We start from the raw sequence: 12,507 nt of genomic DNA, 5'->3' as shown, positions 1-12,507 counted from the left end.
CAGATACTGGATCCCCTTAGAATGACACCAGAAGCTTAGCCAATTGTTGAAGTCAATCATTTTGTCCTTGTACTGTGTTGTCATTCTGGGCAATGGCAGGATGCTACTGAGGGCTAGGGTCATACCTGCCTGGGCTACAAGATCGGAGAGCTCTTCCATGTCTCTTTTCATGTAGTCCAGGGAGGTTCGTCTCATGTCGTTCACACTAACATGGACAATGCCAGATTCATATTTGTACTTGTGGAGTGTCCTGAGAGCATGGGTTATGTGGTGGATCCTGGCACCTGACAGGCAGCTGACAGTAACCTTCTCTTTGTTTAGCCTGGTGAGTGGGACATCAGTGTGCCTTATTATAGAGTCACATATGACTAGTGTGTTGGGTACGTTGTTTTGCCTTATGGGCTGTGGTTTATTGGCACACTGAGGCTGTGGGCTATGTGTCATTTGGGTTGTGTTGGGGTGGAGCTTGCTTGCATTTCTGCTTTGGAGGTCTCTGTTGCTTGAGCAGATTATTATTGAGAGCCTCTGTGAACATTTTTCTGTTTCTATGTGTGGATTTTGGTGGTGTAGGTTTAGCAGGACTATTTGATGAGTGTGGTGTTGTGCAAGTGTTTACCTTTTCCTCTTGTCTGTCATGTTCAGTCTTGGTTGGAGATAGGTTTACCTCCAGTTTGGCTAGATAAGTGCATCTCTCACAGGTTGTAATGTTGGGTGGTAGGAGAAGAGGGCTGTCTGTGTACATGAGGCAATGCTACATTGTCCTAAGATGCCCAGATTCATCAGATAGAGAGGAGAGAACACTGGGACCTGACCCTTGGACATACGTGAAGAAAAAACTACTTTCCTCTAGACAAGTGAGGAAAGTGAATATAAGAGCTGTTTTTCTCTAAGCAAGTGAGGAAAGTAAGTACAAAAACTATTTTCCTCTAGGTAAAGAGGAAGGTTGAGTGCTGTTGTAATTTGTAGCTTATTTAGTGCTAACAACAAGTTCTGAACAAGTGCTGAGCATGAATAAGCAAACTCAAGTGCTAAAACTAAGAATCTGTACCTGGGTCTTGTGTTAGATAGGCTACCTTGTGCTTACCACTCCCACTGATAAACTAGAAGGCTTCCCTCCAACACAGAAAGGCTTGGAGGGGCTCAGAAGCTTACAAATAGTCCTGGATACAGAAAATCTGTATCTGGACTAGACTAGTTACAGGAAAGGTGGGAAACAAGTGCAAACGCAGGCTTTTAAACCAGAAAGTTGAAAGAGATTGAAAAACTGCCAATAAACTACAATTTCTGGGCCAGAAACCACTCTTATGGTAGATAGGCTACCTAGTGCTTACCACTCCCACTGATAAGCTAGAAGGCTTCCCACCAACACAGAAAGGATTTGGGGGCTCTGATGCATACAAACAGTCCTGGATACACCAAATCTGTATCTGGAGTAGACTAGTTACAGAAAGGGTGGGAAACAAGTGCAAAAGCAGGCTTTTAAACCAGAAAGTTGAAAGAGAAAGAAAAACTGCTCAAACGGCCAATAAACCAAAAATTCCTGGGCCAGAAACCACTCTTGTGGTAGATAGGCTACCTAGTGCTTACCACTCCCACTGATAAGCTAGAAGGCTTCCCTCCAACACAGAAAGGTTTTGGGGGCTCAGAAGCTTACAAACAGTCCTGGATACAGCAAATTTGTATCTGGACTAGACTGGTTACAGGAAATGCAAGAAACGAGCTTAGAAGTTTTCTTTTTGGAAAGTGGAAAGGGAGAATGGAGAAACAAGATAATTCAAAATTAAGGACCTAAGTGGCTTGCCCTTCACAAATGTTCTCTCTGTATTAGGTAGAATGAGCTAGTGACACTTGACTGGAATAGAGCTGGGGTAGAGCTAAACAGGTGGGACTGGTAGGAGTGTCTGAAGTCAAAATATGATCTCACTGTACTTGGTTGAGTGAGCAAATGAGATAGACCCAGGAGGAGTGTTCAAACACAAATTTACAGGAGGGGCGGGCAAATTCCAAAGCCACCAAGTTTAATACCAGAACAAGAACAGGGAGGACGGGCAGGAAACTAACTGCAGAGACAGAGACCACAGTATTCTATGAAACAATTAAATAGAAAAATAAATAACTACAGAGAGACACAGACCACAGCATTCAATGAAACAATTAAATAGACAGAAAAATAAAATGCAGTGCAATCTTTAACACTGCAAGTTTGTACTTATCTCAGCTAGTAATGCAGTTGATTGCAGGTATGTAGCAGAAGCCAAATAACTCAGATATTGAGCAGCAATAAATTCAAAGATATGTGACTAACACTTGTAAATACAGAGAAACCCTCTAGGCTAAGAGATTAACACTGAATATCAATGAAGTGAAACACAATAGTCCCACTTACTGCTGAGACAGAGAGAGACCCCAGTATTCAATGAAACAATTAAATAGAAAAATAAATAACTACAGAGACACAGACCACAATATTCAATGAAACAATTAAATAGAAAAATAAAATGCAGTATAGTTTTTAAGACTGCAAGTTTGTACTTAACTCAGCTAGTAATGCAGGTGATTGGAGGTATGTAGCAGAAGCCAAACAACTCAGATATTGAGCAGTAATAAGTTCAAAGATATGGTACTAACACTTATAAATACAGAGAAACCCTCTAGGCTAAGAGTTTAACACTGAATATCAGTGAAGTGAAACACAATGGCCCCCATTTACTGCAGAGACAGAAAGAGACCACAGTTTTCTATGAAACAATTAAATAGAAAAAAATAACTACAGAGAGACACATACCACAATATTCAATGAAACAATTAAATAGACAGAAAAATAAAATGCAGTACAATCTTTAACAGTGCAAGTTTGTACTTAACTCAGCTAGTAATGCAGTTGATTGTAGGTATGTAGCAGAAGCCAAACAACTCAGATATTGAGCAGCAATAAATTCAAATATATGTGACTAACACTTATAAACACAGAGACACCCTCTAGGCTAAGAGTTTAACACTGAATATCAATGAAGTGAAACACAATAGCCCCCACTTACTGCAGAGACAGAGAGAGTCCACAGTATTCAATGAAACAATTAAATAGAAAAATAAATAACTACAGAGAGACACAGACTACAATATTCAATGAAACAATTAGACAGACTTGGCTATTTCTCCCTAGTTACCATAAACACTGTTTAAATCTGTCAGTACGCATACTATTTTCTTCTTTAATTCTACAATGCTACCATCTATTTGGATTTAATTAAAACATTTTATTTCATATTTTGTAGTACAAACACTGATAGCTATTTGCTAAACAAAACCCTACAATCTCACAATGAAAACAGATTTAGCATGAATAGTAAACTTCTCTGTCCTTGAAACTCACATTCATTGAAATGGTATTGAGACTCACGTTCAAAGAAAATGCATCTGGCCAGTGGTGGACAAAGTTTACCTTTGGGCTCTTTTCAAACAATAGGTTCCTTGTGTACATTTGTAGGGCCTTCCATACATATATGCATTCTCTGAGTCACTTTCCTGATTGTATTAAATTATACTCCTTGCATAATACAGCACCAGTTGTCAGTGTGTTTTCAATCTGTGGTTTTGAACATTTTCCAATAGGCAATGAAGCAAAATGTGTGACCCAAAAATGACAAAACTACCCATTTTAGAAGATTTCAACCATAAAAGATTAGTCAAACTTCTGTCATTACAATCCATTGATATCAGTAAAGATGCACAATCTCTGCAGAAGTAAAAGTCATCTGAATAATTCCACATTAAAGAATTTGTAAGTAAGGAAGAGGTTGCTGTTGGGAAACATCTTTACATTTCAGTGTTGCATCCACAAATTCAGTGAAGAATACATTGCCTATGTTACATTAAAAAATCGGTAAGCTGGTAATATTGCAATATGGAATGTCTGGAAAACTAACAACAGGTTCATAGTTACTACGCATCTCATCTAAAGGAAGACATCCACAGGAGTGTAGCACCCCAACCCCCTTAAATGCATCACAATATCAGCAATCCATCTACATGGTGTGGGAGTACAACCCACAACTTTCTACATCAAAAGCAAGTATACTACCTGGTGTGCTGCTAAAACAGCTTTCCAGTTCTATAGCACAGACACTGATGACCATTTGCTAAACAAAACTGTTGCACATTGAAAACAGACTTAGCATGAGCAACACTAAATTTCTCTTCCCTTGAAACTCACAATTCCTGGAAAATGCACTGAAACTCACAATTTCTTGAAATGCACTGAATTGCCTTATGTACACAGACAACCCTCTCCTCCTTCCAACAAACTCTAATACATGTGAGAGATGCAGTTACACAACCAAACTGGAGGCAGAGGTCTCTCAACCCAAGACTGGCACAGTCAGTCAGGAGGGAAAGGTAACCACCCGCACCACAAATCCAGTCTCACACAGACCTATTGTATCTGCATACCCAACACATAAACACACAAAAACATACTCGGAGGCTCTAAATAAAAATCTGCCTAAACAGCAAAGACCTCCTAAGCAGATATCCAAGCAACAGCCACCCCTCAACAATACCCACAAATCACATATCGAGGCTCTCCTCAGCATGGAGAAAATTGATGTCTGTGCAGTAACAGAAACCTGGTTCAAGGCTCCTGAGAACACCCCAGCACTGCCAGGTTATAACTCATACCATGTGTTTCGGCCCCAAAACTCAGACCGAAGCACAAAAGGAAGGGGAGTATCTATATTCATCAAAGATACCTATACCTCCAGGTTGGTGGCAATGCACGAAGCATCAGAAACCATCAATGTGCAACTAACAGCGGGCAAAACTGCCTTTCAGTTTGTAGCCTGCTACAGAACACCCTCCCTATTACAGGAACCCCACTTGGCATTCCTGAGAACACTGGAGAATATGAAGGTCTCTCCAAACACTATGTTATTGGGTGACTTCAACTACCCAAACATTGACTGGGAAAACTACTCAAGCCCAAACACCCTTGCCCAACGGTTCCTTGAATTTATAAACTCTAACGCAATGGAACAACTGGTCACCACTCCCACAAGAGGGAACAACATATTGGACCTGATCACCACTAACATGGGGACTCTATGTTCCATACCAGAGGTAAACCCCTCACTGGTAAGATCAAACCATAAACAAATTTCCCTGGACATCCATATCCCGTCCCCACCCCCAGCCAAGGAAATCACTGTAAAGAATTTCTCAAAAGCCAACTTTGCACTTCTCAAGACTGAGATGGAATCCTTCAAAGCCCCTGGGCCAGAGGATAATACAGCCCAATCCGCAGAATCCTTTACAAATGCATTCTATGAGCACCTGCAGGAATGCATGGATCGTGCTATCCCAAATAAAACCAAGACTCACTCCTCCAAAAACAGGAGACCAGTGTGGTGGACCCCGGCCATAAATAAGCTATACAACAGAAGGAGGAAGCTACTACATGACAGAGCAAAATCCCAAAAAGGGAAGGCATCTCTGATCAGTATTAGCAAAAAACTTTGTTCTCTCATAAAATCATCAAAGGCCAGTTTCAAAAGAAAAAATGCCCTAGACACTAAAGATAATCACAAGGCCTTCTTTAGTTATGTCAGGAACATGGGCAGAAACTCCAAGATATGCTCTGAATTATTGCATAACGGTACAAAATATACCAAACCTACAGACATAGCCAACATCCTGGCAGACAGATTCAGTGCAAACGTCTTCCCCCCTTCCCCCCCAAAGGAGCAAATGCCTATCCCAACTGAATGTAACCTCCCTGACATCACAGATGCACAGGTGAAAGCTGCCCTCTCCAAAGCAAAAAACACAGCATCTATGGAACCAGACGGTGTCCCAGGCTGTGTCTTACACGAGCTCCAAGAAGAACTGAACCCTCACATTAAGTCACTGTTCAAACTTAGCCTTACTATAGGATATGTACCCAAAGAATGGTGTACAGCTACAGTGGTCCCACTCCACAAAGGTGGTGCCACAACGGACCCCGGAAACTATTTCCCCATAAGCCTGACTAGCCTGGTCTGTAAAGCTATGGAGCGTATTATCATGGAACTCATAAACAAAGACATTGGGAGCCTCCAGACACTGGACCCTACCCAATTCGGCTTTGTTAAGGGCAGATCTTGCCTCTTAAACCTAGTTGATTTCTTTGAAACAGTTACCAAAGCCATGGATGAGGGCAAGGTAGTCCACAGCCTACCTGGACCTCATAAAAGCCTTTGACACAATACCCCACTGGCATCATAAATAAGCTTACCAGCTTAAATATCAACCCCTATATCACAAGATGGGTTGCAAACTGGCTCAGAGATAGAACCCACATGGTCAGAATCGAGGTGCCATGTCTGAATCCAAACCAGTTACAAGTGGCATCCCACAGGGCTCAGTTCTGGGACCTCTTGTTTGGTATATACTTCTCTGAGGTTCAGGCTAACACGGGGATTATGGCTGACAAACTTCAGATGACTGCAAACTGGGGCCATAATCGAATCTCCAGCTGACACAAGCATCCTCCAAAAAGGGTCTCACAGAGAAGGATGCTTGGTGCCAGAGCCACGGCCTCAAGCTAAATGCTAAAAAGTGCATAGTCATCCCCTTTGGGAAAAACAAGGTGCCCACAAATTACCACATAGGTGGTAATCCATTAAGTACGGAAGAAGTAATTAGAGATTTGGGGACAAACGTAGATAGTAATCTCTCCTTTGATAATCACGTTGCCAAAGTGGTTAGAAAGACTTTCTATATAGCCCACCTTATCACAAAAGGTTTCGTATCTAGATCAAGAGAGGTCATTTTGCCCCTCTACTTGTCACTCATCAGGCCCGTAATTGAGTACAATGCCCCTTTTGGGATGTACCTTACCCGACACCTGCAGCAACTGGAAAGACCCCAAAAGTACCTCACCAAGAGGATCATGGGCTACAAACAGATGTCCTATGCAGCTCGACTAAAGAAACTCCAGCTCTACTCAGTTGCTTACCACCTACTCAGAGCCACTCTATGCCTGACGTAGAAAGCCATGTCAAACCCAGAATTAATGGACATGCTCCAACTCAAAAATTCCAAGTCCCTTAGAGCTACACGATCCAGGGACCTAAACCTCAGCACAAAAATAAATAGGACATGCTGGAGGGACAGATTCATTTCCCAGAGGCTCCCCTCACTCTGGAATAGAATCCCAATTCATATTAGACATAGCCCCTCGCTGACCCTCTTCAAGCAAAATCTGGATGCGTGGATGGGAGATCGCAAATTCACCCCTGGGATTTCTTCTGTGTCCCTGCTAGACAGAGGCACAGTAAACTCATCTTAAAAGGGTACCTTCTGTGACCTACTTTAAAGAGGGACAGTAGGCTAATCTAATAGGGAGGCGGAAGCCGAATACACTCTGGCTAGGCTTATAAATACCCTAGGGAAGATAGCCTAGTATCTACCTATGAACCTATGAACCTATGAACTCATAATTACACAGTTCCTCGAAAATACAATGAAATTCATAATTCCTTGAACAGTCTGGTAGTTGGTGTAGAGGATTCAGGCTGTTGCCCCCTGTAACCAAAGTTCTGGGTTTGAGCCTCAGTAAAGTAATCCTGGACCTGCCAAAGTGTAAGTATGTCTGTGTTGATTCTTTATTCTGGTTTTGTGTTGGGTAGTTGATGTTATTATAGTCATCACTGTACTTGCTTATCTGCATGCCCAGTATAAAAATGTATTAGATGTGCCCCATTAAGCACAAATAACAGTAATTAATCAATGTTATGAAATAGTTGTCATTTTTTTCTTTGTCAAAATGAAACAGAATTATCATCTGGAAGGTTAGCTTGTCATCATCTGCTCAATGGAGTTATTGAGACCTACACATGGAGGATTACAGTATTTGTCACAGGTTAGTATACAGTTGGTGTATATGAACGTACAACTTCAACAGGTCACTTACTAATATATGTTAATCCTTCACTTGGGTGTGATTTATGTTACTGTACTGTCATACAGGTATTAATTACATGCTTAACAAGACTCACTTCAGGGATCAATATCAGCTGCAACATGATGCTATACTGCATTCACATGTGTACTTTGACAGACTTTTTTAATTTCAACATGTATGGTGTGGCAGTTGCAGTAGAAAGGACAAATGTTACATGATTGATTACACTCCCACAAATGCATCATATTCAAATAATTATAACCTGACATTTGATATATTTCCCTCTGTAGCTGATGTCATTATACTATAATGCTGACATGTAATTTTGTTTGGCCTAAGTCTTGTCTGTATTACTTATCTGTTTGTATTACAGACATATGTACATAAATTCTATGAGTAGTGACATACATAATTACATTTCTACACACCCAACCCCATTGTCATGAGTACACAGGAGAATTACCTTGATTTTTGAATGTGTTAGCATATGTCACATGACCACAATTCTGTTGATATGCTGGTCAAAGTGACAGTTTTGTGCATTTCCTTCTGGATTTCACTATATAAATACACAGCATGCATGAAAAGTCACACTTTCCTCAGTTCACAACATGCAGGTTGTTGGCAGAAATGCTTTTTTTCTGAATTAATGCTATTATTGGAATGATTTCACGGGTGTCTGTGATTCTTCTCAGCATTTCTACATTGTTACAGGTGTGTGCATTGCCATTACAACTTCATTATTCTTTCCTTCATACACATAAAGTAATGAAACGATTGCAGTTCTTTGTCCTGTATGTATATTTTAAGATCAATCATGTGGATGTAATTTATTACCTTGATTAATTGCACAGTATACATCACAATGGTAGAGCAGATCCACAGAACTGTAACATTGGTTTAGCTAGGCACTGTCATTCTCATTCTCAAGGATATCCTGCAACAGAGAAATCTGCACCAAATGGCATTTTGAGTCAATCTTAATGTGAAGATGTGCAATGTTGTGCTTTCCGAGGGACACTGGACATAAGTGGTCTTGGTGGTATGACCTTTTAATAAGATAGTGATGACCTCTGTGATGAGTAATATTAGAAATTAGGAAAAGCAGGGCTGAAATCCTATAAGATATCAGGATAAAGAGCATATGGTGTAGAATCATAAAATGCTTAGAGCTTTCTTCTATGCAAAGGCAATAATAGCTCTGCATTTGGTGTATTGAGCACAGCAACAGAGATGAATGAACATTCATTGGATACAAGTGTACAAAACTGAAATATCACAGAGTTGTGAGGTTGCAGTATAAAAAGAAACACAAAATATATATACTAAGAAAGAATATAAATAAATGAGTAATATAACCTACTGGCATCAGTATAGGAAAGTAGAGATGATGAGGTAGTATGGAGGTAAGAAGAGGATTTTTATGACCGCTAAACATTAAAAATCTCATGTCAAACTTATAAAAATATTACTTCATAGAGAAGGTGGTTGGGATCGGGAATGTATACTTGAATTCATTTACGGTATATGTTATTATAGTGGTTCAGAGCTGCTTGTTACAAAGCAAGAAAATAATGATTCAGCGGGGAAGTTAGATGGGGGAGATAGCAATAAAATTCAGATAAGAGTATTTGCTCATGGAACTTCTCTGAGCATTATCATAGGTTCAGATGTATGAGAAGTATACTTCATTATGTATTACATGACTTTCAGTTTTACAGTTTAACAGAAACAATGATTAAAAGCTACACAAAGTAAAGAGAAAGGCATTAAAATCCATTTACCATGTTAAAAAGGCAGCTTTTTTGTGGATATCCAAGAAAGATGTTTATTTAAATATCAGTTATTTATGTATCCCATTGCTTTTTCTATGAGTAAGAAACATCAAGGACTAAAATATAAGACACATATAAAACTGTGTCTGTCTGTCTGTCTTTCCGTGTCTGTCTGTCTGCTCTCAGGTGCATATATGCAGTGTGTGTGTGTGTGTGTGTGTGTGTGTGTGTGTGTGTGTGTGTGTGTGTGTGTGTGTGTAAGGTGCACTATTATTCAAAGCATTCAAAATGCAAACTTCTGAACTTGCTTTCTTGTCAGGTTCAGTAGTGAAGCTGTGATTGGGAGGGATATAATTGAGTTAACATAGTTCTGTAAAAGATGAGTGCTATTCAAACTACTGTACACATTGCAGAATGCCTTTACAAGAGGCTAAAAATCTTTACCCCAAGGTACAATTACCTGTAATTTGACTGTTGGTAGGTGTTCTAGAGTCACAGTCTGTTTGAACAGGAAAGGCAAGCTTTGCATTCCAAATAAAACTGGATGCAAATTTGAATTAACTTTACTGGCAATCCATCAGAATGGGGGATGACAAATATTAGTGTTTCCCCCGGTTCACTGATGGGTTTTGAACTATTTTTAATAACCTCATATAATTGTTTACCTTTCAGTAAAGTAAAATATTTACTGTCACTGCTTCCTACCCTCTGCCATTAATGCTTCCATCACAAAAATCAAATCTATGCTTAAGGTTCTTAGGTTCATAGATCCACAGATATTTACCTGGCTGTTGATCTGTGATGATCTTACAAAGCATCATTCTGCATTCCCAAAGTAATTATTAGCCCTTATATTTTGCAATATGAATTTCCACAGGTGGCCAGACCAGTAACTCCTTATTTATATTTATATTTTGATGAACAGGTTAGTAAAGTTCCAGATTAAGAGCAGTAAATAGCAGATATTCAAAAAAAGAAAACACTGTCAAATATCTAAATATGTCCATATTTGTTCTTATTTTGCATTACCCCTTTCTTCCCCACCTGGGTACTACTGAACTCCAACTACTTGTTTCCTCCCCAAGCACCTCTCGAGTACTTTAGATATAATCCTTTGATGAAAAGACCTTCCAACATGCCAGAGGACAGAGCCATTGAACTGCTAAACTAAATAGACAAAAATTAAATAATTTGATATGTTTGGTCATACAAATGACTCTCATGATCTTTTCCACTGTCTTCAGTTTTCTAAAGATAGCAGAACAAGATTAAAGAAAATATCATGCCCGGAAACAGTACAATATCTCAACAAGCACTGCTTTTATCACCCTTTATTATGCAATACAAGAATTCTGTAATTATGTCTCATATTTCTGGATAATTTACTCATACATATCCACCATTATTTAAACATAGATCCAAATGCATGAAACTGTTGCATTCCTTGTTGTGAATCTCAGTGGTTTCCTGTCCCAGAATGCACAAAATAAAAAGTTTCTCTCTTTCAAATGTCCTTATACTTAGTAGCTATGGAATTGTTTTGTGCCAGTAAGAGCTTAGTATTATTACAAGTTAATAAATCAAGAATCCATATCATTTACTTAAAAATCTTGCACATCCCATCTATACTGTATTGTGAAAGCATAATAAAAGAACCTGACGTTCAATTGAAATGTTAGTATTATTTTTGTTACATACTCCTAGTGGATGTGTCATTGACAATAAGATTAGCACGAACCTCAGATTTATTATTACTAATACTAGTCGCAGTTTGACCTCTCTGCTATTTCCTTTCATAATAACAAAACCATAGCTGATGCTTTCTGGTTTATTTAAAGTCTTCAAATGTTGCCTGGTGCAGTTCTCCAAACTGCCCCTCCCCCCGTTTGAAGGTGAAGAGCAAAAAAAACAAAACAAAATAAAACAAAAAAAAAGACTGCATTCCCTGCCCCATCATATGCCGATCATATCCCCTAACTCCCTATACCTTAGTTACACCTCTGTATTATACATACTATAGTTTTTTTTAACTGACATTTCATCTTAAAATTTAGAATTTATCACTTTGTAATGCAAACCCATAATCGGCAAAACTAATTAAATAACACAAACAAACTTGAAAAACAAAAACTGATGGAAAGCAACCAATGCGAATAAAACATTTAATGAAGAGCTTTTTGTTTGATTTAATAAACAAACTTCTTCAGATCTTCGGATCTGAAGAAGTCTGTTTATTAAATCAAACGTAAAGCGCTTCATTAAACATTTTATTCTCATTGGGTGCTTTCCATCAGTGTTTGTTTTTCAAGTATCTTCCATAATCCTTTGTTTACATATTCACTGTTAACAAATTTGACATACACTTGCAGGAAGAATAACCTTTTTTTCCTTTTGTGCATTATTTGCTTTTAATAATTATTTGGGTAGGTAATAGGTTTCTCCTGTGCAACACATCTGTCCTTAATGCCATTAGCTACAGTCACATATCTACTTAAACAAAAGAGCTTGTCTCCAAAATGCTTATAAAACTGGCATATGGAGATAATGGGCAGGATTCACGAAGGCTTGCATGGAGTCTAAGAGTAGTGTAAGACTCCATGCAGCCTTCGCGATCCAGGAACAGCTCTAAAGTCCGTGTAAGAGACCAGCTAAAACGTCTCTTACACGGTGGGCGATGAATATGCTAATCACCTCACTTGCAGCCGAATAGCATGCAAATGAGGTAGATTAGCAATCCAGGAAGCCCAAAGCAGCCCATGTAAGAGCCGTTTTAGCTGCAGAAATGTACTCAGG

This window comes from Protopterus annectens, chromosome 2.part2, assembly GCF_019279795.1.
Source record: "Protopterus annectens isolate FY-2018-M chromosome 2.part2, PAN1.0, whole genome shotgun sequence".
NCBI lineage: Eukaryota > Metazoa > Chordata > Ceratodontiformes > Protopteridae > Protopterus > Protopterus annectens.
The sequence above is the reverse complement of the archived record's forward strand: the minus strand, read 5'-3'. Positions refer to the sequence as shown.